Source organism: Podarcis filfolensis (genome assembly GCF_964270895.1).
Source record: "Podarcis filfolensis genome assembly, chromosome: 3".
NCBI classification, from domain to species: Eukaryota; Metazoa; Chordata; class Lepidosauria; order Squamata; family Lacertidae; genus Podarcis; species Podarcis filfolensis.
In genome coordinates this window covers 114,645,875-114,662,696 of record NC_139606.1, presented here as the reverse complement: position 1 = coordinate 114,662,696, position 16,822 = coordinate 114,645,875, and positions in this window count along the sequence as shown.

Genomic DNA, 16,822 nt, shown 5'->3' with positions numbered 1-16,822 from the left:
CGTGCTTTTAATTGTAGTATTTCATCCTACACACACCCCTCCATTTTTCTGTTAACTGAATCCAACTTTAATAATATCAGGAACATTCCACTCCTGTGGGTTGTTCCTTGCCTGGCTGTTCCTTGACACACCTCACTTACTTGATAGCCTCAATCTCCCACCAATGTACCAGATCACAGAAACCATCCTCTTTCAACTTTATTTAAATTATCACCTCTCATTAATTGGGTTCGGTTTATACCCAATTTCCTCTTGTTAGGAAAGCATTTTTAAAAATAAAATAAAATAAAATAAATTTACTTTTGAACAAACATACAGCAAATTGCAGTTTTCCCCTGTCCCCCCATAACAGCTCCAGCTAGGTCCTGTTGTATTAGTAATCATAAAAAAAACATGAATTGAATAGCTGCCAATCTAAAAAGTGCCATTCCACGTGTGTTCACATGTGTCTTGGATGGTTTATAAGCATGTTCATTCTTCGTTGGAGATGAAATGAAATTGAACCATGTTTTATAAAAGCTTTATAGATTCTTACATTGACAACCTTTCCATCAATTTTAAGTCCCAAGAATAAACATAGCAATCTGGATATTAGTTCGCATAACAATGCAAGTTATAAGATGCAAAATTAAGTCTCTGACCCTAATAATAGATATTATTTGAGTATTTCATCCTCAAATACTGAAATTAGTGCCATTCTGGGATCTAAAGTGGTCAACTAAGATGTAATGTGCTCTATTTCCTGAGAAAGGATCAATCAGTGGGCATTTCTGCTACATTTGTATAAATGTTCCATCATTCTCACAGTTTCTTCAACATTGTGGAGAGGTCATTTTGTCCATTTTACTTACCAATGTGTTGTGTAGGTACCATCTGTGGGTTAGCTTTAAGGTGTTTTCTCATACACGAACAGAAATAGTTCAAAAGTGATTTTTTTTGGCCACATTATTTCCAATAAAGTATCATCAGTCTCTTCTCCCAAGTCTCTTTTCCTGTCTTGTTTTCCACTTGGATAATTTTGCCATTGAAAGATTAGCAAAACTTTATAAATTACCGTATTTTCGCTCCATAAGACGTACCTGACAATAAGACGCACCTAATTTTTAGAGGAGGAAACAAGAAAAAAATATTCTGAACGAAACAGTGGGTGTATGATTTTTGTGGTTCATGCTGTGGCCACAGACATGATATGTGATTTGACGGCGAGTTTGGGGTAGCCCAATGCAAAAATTCTGAGGATCCATATGGATCCGTCCTTTGTAACCACGTTTTTGCGACATTGAGGCCCCACGAAACAGTGGATGCGTGATGTTTTGGGTGCAGGCTGTGGCCATGGACATGCTATGCGATCTGATGGTGAATTTGGGGTGACCCAATGCAAAAATTTGCTCCTCCTTTTCTTCTAATTTCTCTCTTCATTGCTTGTTTAAGTATTCCTGTCTCCTCTCCTTGCAAGTTCGCTGTCTTTACCGGCTTTGTTTCAACACCCACTTTCTAAAATCAACAACAGCATGATCTGCTTTTCACCCCCGGGCAATTCGGCTCCAGGGACCACACATTCGCTCCATAAGACGCACAGACATTTCCCCTTACTTTTTAGGAGGGAAAAAGTGTGTCTTATGGAGCGAAAAATACGGTAAATAAGTTAAGACTTTGCCTCTAGGGTCTGACATATATAGTATAAAGCATTTTCAAAGAAAACAATTTTCAAACATGGTTAATGACTTTGTCCCTTGTCTGCAGAATTCCATGCTATGGAAATGACTTGATGGATTAACATGCAGTTGTAGATGTTTTGAACCATTTGTTGTATAGCTATTCCAGACAAAGGAGTGCCTCCTTTGTAAATGTATTTAAGCCCTATTGGCCCACCTTTTCCCATTTGTCAAAAGGGAACACTCTATCTGTGCTATAGAAAATAGGATGACATACTAATGGTGTTACAGGAGAAGGGTTATCTGTCTCACGAATTGTTTGTTGTTATTATTAACCTCCCAACAGGACCTCTCTTACTGAATTCTACTGATTTGGATTTGACCAAGCTATTTTTGGTGGTCCCTGAATTAACAGCGGCATCCTATGGAGGTGGATTGCTGCATGCTTCTACATGATGTTAAATACAGCCACACTGCCTCTTATGTACTACCAACCTTACTGTGTACTTGTGAAACATGGACCACTTATAAACGCCATCTCCAACTCCTAGAAAGATTCCATCAATGGTGTCTCCGAAAAATGTTACACATCACTTGGGAAGACAGGCGAACTAATATCAGTGTACTGGAAGAAGCAAAGATCACCAATGCTGAAGCAATGATTCTTCAACATCAACTTCGTTGGACCAGTCCTGTTGTTCGGATGCCTGATTATCATCTTCCAAAGCAACTACTCTATTCCAAACTTTAAAATGGAAAGTGTAATGCTGGTGGTCAACAAAAGAGGTTTAAAGACTGTCTCAAGGCAAATCTAAAACAATGTAGTATAAACACCAACAATTGGGAAACACTGGCCTGCGAGTACTCCTTTACCAAAGGTGTCATGGGCTTTGAAGATAGTCAAACTCAGGACGCAAGGGAGAAATGTGCTAAGAGGAAGGCACGCTTGGCTAACCCTCACTGTGATCAATTCCCGCCCGAAAACCTATATCCCCACTATGGAAGGATGTGTGGATCCAGAATTGGCCCCCACAGTCACTTACGGACTCATTTGTAAAACCGTGTTTATGGAAGACTTGGCTATGAGTGATCGCCAAAGAAGAAGTTAATATAATGTTTTTATATTGTAATCTTGAACTGTTATTGGGATGTATAATTTTTCAAATAATGTTTTACCAGTTTTGTTGTTTTCCATCTTCTATAGCTATTGATAAAACTGTAGAAAAATAGGAGGTACGGCAGTACCATCGTTTTTGTAGTTGCAATTTGGCCCAACCAAGACAGTGATCCCGTACTCCAGGTTTTTAGTTTTTGGATCACCAACAAAAACTAAAGTTTTCAAAATTCTGGAGGCTCCTTCAGATGATAACTCCTAGAAATTTAAAATGTTTTTGACAAAGTTTGAGGCCAGTGGAGTGCTGACAAGCCCCTTATATCAGCTGTGGCTGGTTTGACAGCCATAACCTTTCCTGGATCGGGAAAGCCTTGCCACAGTAGCTCACATGTTGGTTACTTCAAGACTAGAATAATGCAATGCACTCTATGTGGGGCTTCCTCCCATTCTTGCCCCAGAAGCTGCGGTTAGTACAATAAAAAAAAATCTAAGCCATCTCAGGATGGATAAGGAAGACTATACATTTCATTGGTTTTCCCTCTCTACTACCCGGGGGGGTCAGCTTCTCAAAAGGTTTGAGGGGGCCCAACACGACGTCCTGATGTCATGCGTGCGATGTTGTAAAGAGCCAGGGGGCAGAGTTGATGAATGCCCTCTGAACACTGAGGGAGCCCCATCCCTCTAAAAAAAAAAAAAAAAACATTGAGGGGGCCAAAAGTACATCAATGCCTAGGAACTGCTGCCTAAGCTACCCCCTGAACAAGAAAATGCCAATCCTCAGAATGATGCAATAAGTGACTTCTTGGCTCTTGATCAAGACCAAGTAAAATTATGATCTAATCTCTCGCTTTTATCTAAGTGACTAGTTATAAATGTGACTCTCCCTACCTATCTTAGTCACTACCTGCAAATATGGTGCTCTTAAGACTCTAGCTAGTGTTCCCAAGACAAGTGGTGAATTAATATAGACTAGAAAGAAACTTCACTTAATTACATTGAGGTACTGCTTCTATGGTGGCGCTGTGGGTTAAACCACAGAGCCTAGGACTTGCTGATCAGAAGGTTAGCGGTTTGAATCCCCGCAACAATCCCTGCTCTGGTTCGCCAGAAGTGGCTTAGTCATGCTGGCCACATGACCCGGAAGCGAGATGAGAGTTGCAACCCCAGAGTTGGTCACGACTGGACCTAATGGTCAGGGGTCCCTTTACCTTTACTGCTTCTATTAATTCTGGATATAAAGGAAGTTGAATATATGTTTTTGGAGTACTTATTTTTTTACTCTCTGTTGTATGCTCTATTCTCAGATGTGCAGGCATTTGCAAAATTTGGAAACGGGGTAAAGAGACATCTACTGAATATCACGATCTAATCATTGATTAAAGAAACATTCATCATTTATAAGAATATAGTGTCCCAAAGTAGGCAGGAATCTTTGACTTTAACATGTTTTACTGAAGAGCAACTTGACTTTCTGAGCAAGCTTGGTTCATTGCTTCAAATCAGTTTGGATTAAGAGCTGTGTCCAAAGGAAGGCACATGTGAATGTTTGGATTTCAACTTTGGCCTTCCAGAGATCACTACAGATCCCCTTCCCACAGCGTTTGAGAAAGAAAACCACCTGATAAGCCTTTCAAGTGGTCTTACTGCTTTTCAGACATCTCCAGAATATTTGCAAGAAACTTGCAATATTTGCAAGAAACTGTGTCACAACTGCCTAAATATATATGGCGAACAACAGAGAACCTGGCAAATGGCCATTCTGTGACGATTTTTTGTTTTTAACAGATCAAAGTTAAGGACACAAGGATCACTGTCCTTCTTTTGTCCCTCATAGCCTAAACCCTGGAGGCCCTTGCAGAACCTACTTAAGTACCTTATCACCTACACCAGATTTCAACATTTGATTCCAAGTTTCCCACTTTCACCGGTGTGTCCTCTATTTTGGTCAGGCATAAAGTTCCATTTTTGGATGCTAGGTTGGGGAAGATGTTGTTCTTCTAAATATAGGCAGAAGCTAGAATCTTCCCAATAAGCTTTAGTGTAATCTTTACATCCCATCTTTTCTCACTACAACAACCTAGTAATGTCAGTGAAATGAAATCCATATTAATATGTGCCTATTTGCATGCCTCTGAAGACATGTTTGCTTGGATTGATGTGACTTCACTAAATGCCTATAACTAAATTTGGGACACGGGTGGCGCTGTGGGTTAAACCACAGAGCCTAGGGCTTGCCGATCAGAAGGTTGGCGATTTGAATCCCCATGGCAGGGTGAGCTCTCATCGCTTGGTCCCTGCTCCTGCCAACCTAACAGTTCGAAAGCACGTCAAAGTTCAAGTAGATAAATAGATACCGCTCCGGTGGGAAGGTAAACGGCGTTTCCGTGTGCTGCTCTGGTTCGCCAGAAGCAGCTTAGTCATGCTGGCCACATGATCCGGAAGCTGTACACTGGCTCCCTTGGCCAATAAAGCAAGATGAGCGCTGCAACCCCAGAATCATCAGCGACTGGACCTAATAGTCAGGGGTCCCTTTACGTTTACTAAATTTGACACGGGGATTGCTGAGGTGGAGGAGATAGCCTTTGTCTACATTTGGACAACAGACACCATGTTGAATCAACATGGCAGGTCAAACTAACCTTAATTAAATAATAATAACAGTTTTACTATTTATACCCTGCCCATCTGGCTGAGTCCCCCCAGCCTATTTGGGCAGCTTCCAGCAAAATATAAAAATAATAATAAAATGCCAAACATTAAAAACATCCCAATACAGGGCTAAATAGTAGTTTACACACACACACACACACACACACGCACAGAGAGAGAGAGAGAGAGAGAGAGAGAGAGAGAGAGAGAGAGATATTTGGGGCTGAATCAGGTGGGCTCTTCCCACTTGCAAAATATAATTTTGTAGTATGAGGTAAGTGTAGTTTTCTGCTATGGTTTGCTAGCATTTTAGAAACAGATTGCTTAACATCTAGATCTTGAATACTCAGTCAAAGGATTCTCCACCAGTGACTTTAAGCCATTGGCCAGGTTCTCTCTTGCTGACCATATATGTCTCACTGCTAATTAAAGTTTCTTGCACACATTCCAGAAATGTTGGAAAGCAAAAAGACCACTTGAAAGCCATATCAACCAGGTTTACTTTTCCAATGTGTGTGTAGATTGAGGTGTCATTTCTAATGCTGTGAACTCGAGAAAGCAGAAACTGAACAAACAAACAGCATTGTGGGGAGCCAGCGTGGTGTGGTGGTTAAGAGCGTGGACTCGTAATCTGGCGAACCAGGTTCTCTTCCCCGCTCCTCCACATGCAGCTGCTGGGTGACCTTGGGCCAGTCACACTTCTCTGAAGTCTCTCAGCCCCACTCACCTCACAGAGTGTTTGTTCTGGGGGAGGAAGGGAAAGGAGAATGTTAGCCACTTTGAGACTCCTTAAGGGGAGTGAAAGGTGGGATATCAAGTCCAAACTCTTCTTCTTCATTTACATGTGCCTTGCTTTGCACACAGCTTTTTGACCCAAACTGATAACCTTTCCTTTGAGGCAATAAACAGAGTTCATGGCTTGGGGTCCATCACTAAATATTTCAATGTAAACTTCACCAATGGCACAAAGCCCCTAGGAAGACGACCACAAAGAGAGTCAGGGTGGGATACAAATGGAATAAATAATATAAATGAATATCATCTTGAGCCGTCTTTTTTTCTGGGGGAATGAGGCAAACTAACGGGAGCTCATAACATCTAGTAGCATTTCGTGCAGGCAGGTCAGAAAGTTAAGAACATAAACATTAGACACACTGAAGCATCATTTGGTTAAGGGTACATTTTAGGTACCCTTTCCTCTGCATGGAGGGTCTTGTATGCAGGAGAGTGAGCTTTAGGCTTGTCAAGTTCATTTAGATGAACACGGGAGACTCATACATGAACAGTGCCAGATATAGCTAAACAAGCTACAGCTTAGGGCCCCACCTCATTGGGGGCCCCAAAAAATTTCAAAGGGAGAAAATCTGGATATACATTTTCAAAATATAAGATAAAAAACAAATAAAATAAAACCTACATACAGCAACAGTGTTTTGTGTTGTGTAGGCTCCTATGATGTAAGTCATGGGCCCCGCCTGCTAGCCTGCTCCCTAAAATATCACTGGTTTGCTCATTTCTATATATAGGGTGCCTACATTCTGCATGGACTGGTTGCAGGGCAACATGTAGCATGCAGCTGCAGGGCAGCACAGTTGAATGTATGTCAAGCTGTTGTACCAGTTATCTAATATTAAAATACATATTTTGATATGTACAAATGGCTTTAGATACCTATTAGGTCCATAAATTACCATATAGCATATTTTCAACACACGCAAACAGTGACAATTTGTTGTTGACACAGGACAGCTGGACATATAAAGGGCCCCATTACCTTCAGTAGCTTAGGGCCTCATCAAACTTAAATCCGGCCCTGTGCATGAATGTGTGTGTTGGGTTCACATACCCAAGGCTCATTTGGCAACTATGTAGTAGCGGAGTCTGTAACCTGAAGCATCTGTAACCCGAAGTACCACTGTAATTTTCTCCCAGTCCATTGCTGAGCAGTCACATAATACAGCACAGTATGTTACATGTCCAGAAGACTGAAAGGATGTTTTCCTACCAAATCAGATAATATCCTCATCTGCCTGTACTTTCAGGTTTTGGATAATTTGTTCTATGGGTCTTCCATTAGGTGTATTAATAAATATAATTCATTTACCAATGCTTTGCCTCATGAATCCTCTTTGTGGGTGTTGGGGGCAAAGATTAAAAAAGCCAAAGTCAAGAGTTATGATAATTTAAGTAAAGATGAAAGATCATGGTTCCTTTTTTGTGCATCGTGGTCTAAGCTCTTTGCATGAGATACAAGGTTTATAGTGTGTGTCAAGGGACAAATCAGGAAGGCACAGGATGGGACTGTTCCTGACATTATTATAGTTGGACTCACTTAAAAGAAAAATGGTGGGAGTAGGATGGGACCAGTACAGTTAAAGGAACTGACAAGCAGATAAAAAGGAAAGCCAAGCAGAAGAAACAGAAACTTCCAGGTACCTCTTTGGTAAACAGCCCGCTGACCATCTGAGACCTCCTTCTCTTTCATTTTGGGATTGTGAGTATGCTCTCTCAGGTTGCATGAGATGGAAGGAGACTGATATTTTCCGTTTCAGGAGGGTGGGAGCAAAGAAACTCAACAAGACACTATTCTTCTCCTTTCACTCACCCTTGGTTGGCCAACTTCTTATGAGCCTATTCAACTCATCCTCTCCTCTGCCCTTGAGGGTCTATCAGAGAGCAGGAGGAAGAGGCAGGTACTGTATCCTATTCAATTCTTCATTGATTAATGCTCCACGGCAAGGAAGAAACATATTATTACACAGTGCTTTATGCGCTGAATTAAACTTTGAAAGTTCAACAGCGTTAATTTCAGGTGTCACCCTGCACAATGTATGCACTCACATGATGCAAAAGGTGGAGAAGGTGGATAGGATCATAGTATGAAGCTGAAATTGGGAAAATTCAGGATCAGGACAGATAAAATGAAGGGAAATTGCACCAAAGGTGCATTTAAACTACAATTAGACTACCATAAATATCTTTATTCTAGGAACACCTTTCTGAGAACAAGCTTAGTTTAAAATATATGTTTGCTAACAAGACAGTATTCCTTTTAATAAACAAGTGCGTAACATAGAGTTAGCATAATAAATGTTACATAGAAAAACATGAAACTTAGAAAAATAGGTGAACCTAATAATACTTGTGGCTCACCAGGGTCTTTTAAAGTTAGAGGCAATAATGCTCTTGTGTCTTATGTTCTAAATTTATTTCCAATTAAAAAAATATAAATAATTCAAAATCAATCCAAACTATTTTAAAGAAAAAGAAGAAAAGTTCCAAAAGGTATTGGAGTGGATCGAATAATAAAGATCCGGTGGATAATAGTCATCATTTTGAAAAGTTACATAATAATCTAAATAAATTTATGTATTGAAACATGGACCCTCTTCAGACAACTCTGGTCCTTTTCCCAACAGACAAAGGGCCTGTTGTGGGTTGTGGGACATCCTGTGTCCTGGTTGTGGGTTTCCCACATGCCTCTGGCTGGCCATTGTGAGGAAAAAGATCAAATGGGCCTTTGCTTGCCTTCAGGAGGATGCCAAGTTCCTTTGTCAATACCTTCTTTAATGGAGGACTAAGAAGAATAATGGGACGTGGGTGGCACTGTGGGTTAAACCACAGAGCCCAGGACTTGCCGATCAGAAGGTCGGCAGTTCGAATCCTCGCGACGGGGTGAGCTCCAGTTGTTTGGTCGCTGCTCCTGCCAACCTAGCAGTTCGAAAGCACTTCAAAATGCAAGTAGATAAATAGGTACCGCTCCAGCGGGAAAGTAAACACCGTTTCTGTGCGCTGCTCTGGTTCGCCAAAAGCGGCTTAGTCATGCTGGCCACATGAACCGGAAGCTGTACGCCGGCTCCCTCGGCCAGTAAAGCGAGATGAGCGCCGCAACCCCAGAGTCGGCCACGACTGGACCTAATGGTCAAGACCTAATGGACTGGACCTAATGGTCCCTTTACCTTTACCTTTAAGAAAAATAATATACGTAGCTGGTAACCTGCATTTTGGGGCTAGGGGGAAGCAACATTGGTTTCCTAACTGTGTGATTCCTCAAAAGCTTTCCTGACAATAAACAAAGAGGCCCTAATCAGAAGACGAGAAGCTTCCTTGAAAGATTTCTCCTTGAATACACAATAGCAGGCAAGGGTTGAGTTCTCCAACGTAAAGCACACAGTTTGGACAAAGTAATGGCAAGAACCAGCTGGCACAATTTGTTCATTCAGCCAGTGAATCAGCATTTAAAGGATTCCCTGAAAACACAGTGTTTGGAAATTCTTGTCCCTTTCTTTCTCTGTTGTTAAAGGCTGTGCCCCTCACCCTCAGGGAGTTTAGGTAGGAATTGCTTTGCTTCCACAAGTGTTACCTTGGGGGAGGGGGGAACCATAGAATTGTAGAATCAGAAGAGATCTAGTCCTATCAGAAGAGATCTAACCCATGACCCATTAGATCGTGTTCTAATGACCGAGGAAATTATTTATAAATGAATGCTAGGCACTTCGTTGGTGTTTCTGTCGCCAGAAAAAGAACTTCCCTGAGAAATGTACCTCTGCCGGAACTGTTACAGTTTCTGCGTTTATTCTGTTTCGTTTTGCTTTTTAATTCACTGCTGTTCTACTTTTATCCATGCAATTCACATCAGGTGCTCTTGAAACCACTGCCTCACATCCAGGAATTGCCACATCCAGCCGATCAAGGCCTCAAGGTCTTCACTTCTCAAGAGGGATATACGGAAGAAAAAAGCAAGAAGAAAAGGCCATGAATGCTCTACTTGGATTCAGGCTTTGCACTGCCACTGCAGCCATGCTTTTCATTTGCACAGAGGTTTGGCCTGTTGCTTTTGCAACAGCAGAACAACCCCAGGCTGTGGCTATCTGGCTCAAACTGAAAGCCAACAGTTTGAACCAAGATGTGTGTGAGGAGCTGGGCACATGTGAAACCGTCTGGGAGGATCTCCCTCGGATGCGTCTCCACCTTCCAGACATTGATGACGTAGAAGAATGCTTCCCCCCTGAATTCGAAAGGGAAGTCTGCCTGAGACGCCTTTCCAGGGGACTTTATGTATTTAGTACCTTTCTGAAATATTTGCATCAACATTTGTATGCCACCGAACCGCATACCTATTTTTGGCAACAAACGGAGAAGCTCGCCCAGACCACGAAGTCGTTGATGGATCATCCTAGCACTTTGATCTTCCCAGATGTAAATGTTGCAAAATATGTTGAGGCAGTGAAAGCAGCTCACACTGGTTGGACGCCCTCCATTCTCAGGCACCTGGTACTGAGAAAATATATTGAATTCATGGATGCAACTGCAAGAGCGTATTTCTACGTTAAAAGAAACTAGAGTTTATGGATAATGAGTAATCATGTGCACCGACAGCAGCTTATGAGAAATCAACTATTTGGATGGAGAAAATGAACCAGAATTCACCAAGTAAAATGATTTAGAATCCACACTTTAGCCCACATCCTTATCTCTGGTCAGCGGGCCAACACTGACAAGTTTTGGAAGCACAACTTCCATGAGGCTCCCCTTAAGCATCAATCAAATTGTCAGTTAGAGACAGCCTCCCTGATGTATCTGCAGAGGCATAATTCTCATAAAAGTGAGGAGTTTGTGGAGAAATCCAAAAGGGCTCCTAAAACCAGATTTCCCCCACTTCAGATAAAATACTTTGTAGCTAAAGCACCTCCCCCATTGTTTTGAGTTATGAATTACCATCGGAAGGAAGGAAGGAAGGAAGGAAGAGTTTGTATTTGATATCCTACTTTATCACTACCCTAAGGAGTCTCAAAGCAGCTCACAATCTTCTTTTCCCTTCCTCCCCCTCAAGAAACACTCTGTGAGGTGAGTGAGGCTGAGAGACTTCAGAGAAGTGTGACTAGCCCAGGGTCACCCAGCAGCTGCATGTGGACGAACGGGGATGTGAACCCAGTTCACCAGATTTCTAGTCTACCGCTCTTAACCTCTACACCACGAAAGAAAGAAAGAAAGAAAGAAAGAAAGAAAGAAAGAAAGAAAGAAAGAAAGACACGTGCTTTAAAAAAAACAAATAAAAGGGCTCTTTCTTTCTTTCTTTCTTTCTTTCTTTCTTTCTTTCTTTGCAGAGAAAGCTTTCACTGCCCTTTCAGCAGCGCTTCCCAACCCCCTGATAATCAGCTGACTGGTTGCTTGCGAAGTTCTTCCTAGGCTCCAATAACACCTAGAGTGCCACAAGTTGTTCATCCCTGTCTTAGTGGAGAACATTATTCTGCTTTAACTTCTGTACTACTACGATGATTTATTATATATTTTGCAAGTGAGGGCAGATTTTAAATGTTTAACCTTCTGAAATTATGTCACTTGCCTTCCAAATGCAAACGATCACTTCATGTGAAAGTTATAGGATTGCTTGACTGATTGCATTTCTTTGCCCAAAGTGGCTTACAAACAATAAATAACGATAACATAATAAAACATGATAGAATGACACAAATACAGCAGAAATCATAGAGAGAGGCACTTAGCCTCATTTCTTCTCCCGTTAGATTTGCCCACTCCTTTTTGCCACTGGTCACCTGCATATTCTTTTACCTCATAGGAGTAGAATGTGCACTATCCTTTATGAAGTCTAAGTTAGCTTCAGAATGCCTTGATCTGGACACAACCTGCACACACATTGACTTTGCCCAGTGGTGCAGGGCCCAGGTAGTTAAGCCTCACTGGGGAAGTCACTGGCTGATGGGGCCAAAAATTATTTCCCACCCCCCTTCCAACCTTAATTGGCTCCTGGGTTGGGGGCTTTCCCAGCCTTCCCCTCAGTAGCATATGGCTTATTTATGTTAGTTAGTCTTGGAATTTTGTATATTCCTGCAGGATCAGCACAGAAAGGGAAACCCCATGAGAGGTTGGGGGTGGAGTATTGGCTACGGCACACTCTAAGCTTGGGTTAGGGCCTCTGCCCAACTCAAATCTCCCACCCTGGATGTCCAATGAGGCCCTGGATGCTTGGTTTGCACCATTCCAGGGCTCAACACAGGTCGTCTCCACTGGAAGGGGTTCGGCCCTTACCACCAACAATGGAGTGCCATTGCAACAGCAAGGGCTGTTGGAATGAAGAACTGGATCTGCATTCTGCTGCCATGCCAACCCTGCTTTCCTCCTGTAGTCAATAAAGATCTGACCTGATTTCTCCCAACTCTAGTGCCTGTCTCAGTTATTTCACCACAGTCGCTGTGAACAACAGAATGTGTCTGCCTGGGCAAACAACAAAATAGAGTAAACTTGCTATGCTTGAGCTATGAATGCAAACTACATATTATTTACTGGCTATTCATCCAACAGGATTTATATTCCACTCAGTCATCAGAACCTCTAAGCAGGTTACATAACATATACATTAAATAAACCAATGAAAAGAGATGCTAAAGACAAAATTTCAAAATATAAAATAAAGTCAGTTTCAAAAATAGGCGTGTGGGTGATTCTGTGGTGACCAGTGTCACATTTGTAAGCTTCTTTACATAATATTTTGTGTTGTTCCTAATACTATTTGAACACCAATTAACATCAAACTATTCCTTTTGTTAAACAGAGGGGACAGGACTAGAGAGGGGGACTTAGCCTGAATCTTAAACCCACCAGCTCAGTCATGTGACCTAGAGACCCACCATAGAAAACTATTTTAAAGCCTTGTTTTCCCTCTGTGAAGCAGCCCCACTGCTGAACCTAATTTGGATCTGGTGCAACTTACTCCAGCTTAATTTACACTCGCTTGCTTCATGCCAGTTTCTTGGGCCTCGGATTGCTCTCCTGATATTACACACGTACATAATTTTATTTGTATGCCGCCTTTCCACAGTTCAAGCCATGCTGAAGGCAGCTTGCATCATGAAAACAATACATAGCTACAACATAACAAAATCAGCCATCAATAGTAAATACAAAAATACAAAACCAAACGGAACAATGTCCACGTAAATCACAGCAAATGATACAAAAACAAAAAACAAAAACCCAGCAGCAAGAAGAAAAAGAAGAAGAAGAGGAGGAGGAGGAGTTTGGATTTGATATCCCGCTTTATCACTACCCTAAGGAGTCTCAAAGCGGCTAACATTCTTCTTTCCCTTCCTCCCCACAACAAACACTCTGTGAGGTGAGTGGGGCTGAGAGACTTCAAAGAAGTGTGATTGGCCCAAGGTCACCCAGCAGCTGCATGTGGAGGAGCAGAGACGCGAACCCAGTTCACCAGATTACAAGTCTATCGCTCTTAACCACTACACCACATTGGCTCTCAGTGACCCTTGAAACAAGGGTAGGGAATTCTTGGGATCAAATTCTCACCCCCTCCCACTCTATTATTTGCCCCTGCTTCATCCCTTTAGTGTTTCTCATGTATAGAGTGAAAACGTCACCTTTGAAAACGCGAACCCAGTTCACCAGATTACGAGTCTACCGCTCTTAACCACTACACCATGCTGGCTCAACTCCCTCCCCAGCAACACCTCAGCAGCCTCAGGCTCCACCCTTCTAGAGCAGGTGTAAAAAGGCCAGAGCTTCCTGAGATGCTCAGTTCTCGTTTCCAGTAGAAGAGCCAGTCTGCCCAGGTCAAGTACCTTAAGATCAGGGCCAGCATCAAGGATCAGCATGGGTGATCTTACTGACATCCAACACCCTTTTAGAATGTGGTTCCTTTGGGGTTCTTTTTAATTAGGTTATTGTTTGTGGTTTGATTTTATATGTGGTGGTCTTGTTTGTGAACCGCCCTGAGGGTATAGGGTGGTTTATAAATTGAGTAAATAATAATAAAATAATCTGCTGAGGGCTCACAGCCATGCCACACACTGACCAAAACCCCCAGTCCTTCTAGTCCTCTTTCACCATTGCAACCTACTAGTTTGTTGCCTTTCATTCTGGCCCTGACAATGGTGAAGCAATAGACAAAAAGTATTGGTAGCAGCCACTGCCTGCTTGTTCATTAGCTTGCTGCCTTTCAAATCCAATCCAATGCTTTTTTCCCCAGGTCAAGCCATGATAATCATGTTTAATACTTTTACCAGCTTCAAGGCTTTTTATTATACGATGTGTTGTTTAGTCATTTAGTCGTGTCTGACTCTTCATGACCCCATGGACCAGAGCACGCCAGGCACTCCTGTCTTCCACTGCCTCCCGCAGTTTGGTCAAACTCATGTTAGTGGCTTCGAGAACACTGTCCAACCATCTCGTCCTCTGTCGTTCCCTTCTCCTTGTGCCCTCTATCTTTCCCAACATCAGGGTCTTTTCCAGGGAGTCTTCTCTTCTCATGAGGTGGCCAAAGTACTGGAGCCTCAGCTTCACGATCTGTCCTTCCAGTGAGCACTCAGGGCTGATTTCCTTAAGAATGGATAGGTTTGATCTTCTTGCAGTCATGGGGCTCTCAAGAGTCTCCTCCAGCACCATAATTCAAAAGCATCAATTCTTTGGCGATCAGCCTTCTTTATGATCCAGCTTTCACTTCCATACAGCACTACTGGGAAAACCATGGCTTTAACTATACGGACCTTTGTTGGCAAGGTGATGTCTCTGATTTTAAAGATGCTGTCTAGGTTTGTCATAGCTTTTCTCCCAAGGAGCAGGTGTCTTTTAATTTCGTGACTGCTGTCACCATCTGCAGTGATCATTATACGATGTGCAGAAGCAGAAATGTTAGACCTGTGAAGCACAAGGATTTTAGTAACCTGTTAGTAATTTTCAGGGAAGAAGATACAATGGTCACAAAAAGAAGTTTAAATGGCACACATTACAGCACATTCCTGCTATGTAAGTTTCATCGTTGTGGTGTCAAATTGGTCACAAGAATCACATATCCTTAACAATAAGAACCTCAAAGAAGGGAATAATGTTAAGACATACAGATTTTTATTTTCGTTTCTTGAGACATAGGGGGTGGGACTATACTTGGAGCAATGCCCTTATTTAGGGAAGACTGTATTCCTTCATCGCTCTCTGTGAATTATTGAATAAATTGCTTGTTACCATTTCTCTGTTTCTTGACTGCCACCATGGGAGGGATCTGATTCCCCGAAGCCTGACATTACTGGACAGGGACAGCCTGACCACTGTATTCCATGTACTGGTCACATCAAAACTGTAGTACCGCCATGTGGTCTATGTGGAGCTGTCCTTGGGCCTGGCTTGGAAACTCCATCAGTGCCAGACTGCTAATAGAGGCGTCTAGCCAAGAACATAGGATACCATTGTTAAAACATCTGCACTGGCTTCCCATCTACTACCAAGTCAAAGGTCCTTGAATTAATTTACAAAGCCTTGAATAATGTTGGTCCAATCACTGAGGCCATCGTCAGCAGGGTCATTACTCCTTCTCCAAGTTGCTGTCATCACCACCAGACCCTCCACGTGTCCCTATTTTCCAGTGACAGTCCTGAATTTACAGGAGCCGTTCTGGTTTCTGATTTGATCCCAGAATGTCCCGCTTTTCCTTAGGATGTCCCTATTTTCATCAGAGGAATGTTGATGGGTATGGAATAGGATATCCCTATTTTTATCAGAGACATGTCCCTCTTTCATCAAAGAAAGGTTGGAGGGTATGCACTCCAGTGTTGTGGAACACACTGCCAATAGAGAGCCTGCAGATTTATATTTATACCCCACCCATCTGACTGGGTTTCCCCAGCCACTCTGGGAGGCTCCCAACAGAATATTAAAAACAAAATAAAACATCAAGCATAAAAAGCTTCCCTAATCAGGGCTGCCTTCAGATGTCTTCTAAAAGTCAGATAGTTGTTTATTTCCTTGACATCTGATGGGAGGGCATTTCACAGGGTGGGTGCCACCATTGAGAAGGCCCTCTGCCTGGTTCCCTGTAACTTCGCTTCTCACAGGGAGGGAACTGCCAGAAGGCCCTCGGCGCTGGACCTCAGTGTCCAGGCTGAACGATGGGGGTGGAGACGTTCCTTCAGGTATACAGGGCCAATAGAAGTTGTGCCAGGGAAAGTGGGAAGTGAGGAATCAAATGTTTGGAACTGGAGTAGGCAATCTGATAATTAAAGTAAGTTCTGTAAAGGCCTCCAAAACGTGGGCCACAAAGAACATCAGAAGGAACATATGTGGGCCCTTGTGCCCTTAGCTCTAATCTGTTAGAAACAGAAATAGTCACTGATCAAACTTAATGACACAAGATAATTTAAGTAAATATGGAATATCAGGGTTCCTATTTATACATCATAATTTATCAGGTCTGTGGTTGGTAGCTTGTATAAACATTTATGATGATTCTCAAGGGAAAAGTCAAAAGGGTATAGGAATAGAATGTTCCTGAAATGATTATAGTTGGACTTAGTTAAAAGAAAAGTGGTGGGTGTGCAATAAAATGAGTGATGGAGGATATAAAAAGGAAACCCAACAGAGCCTTCCAAATTCCTCTTGA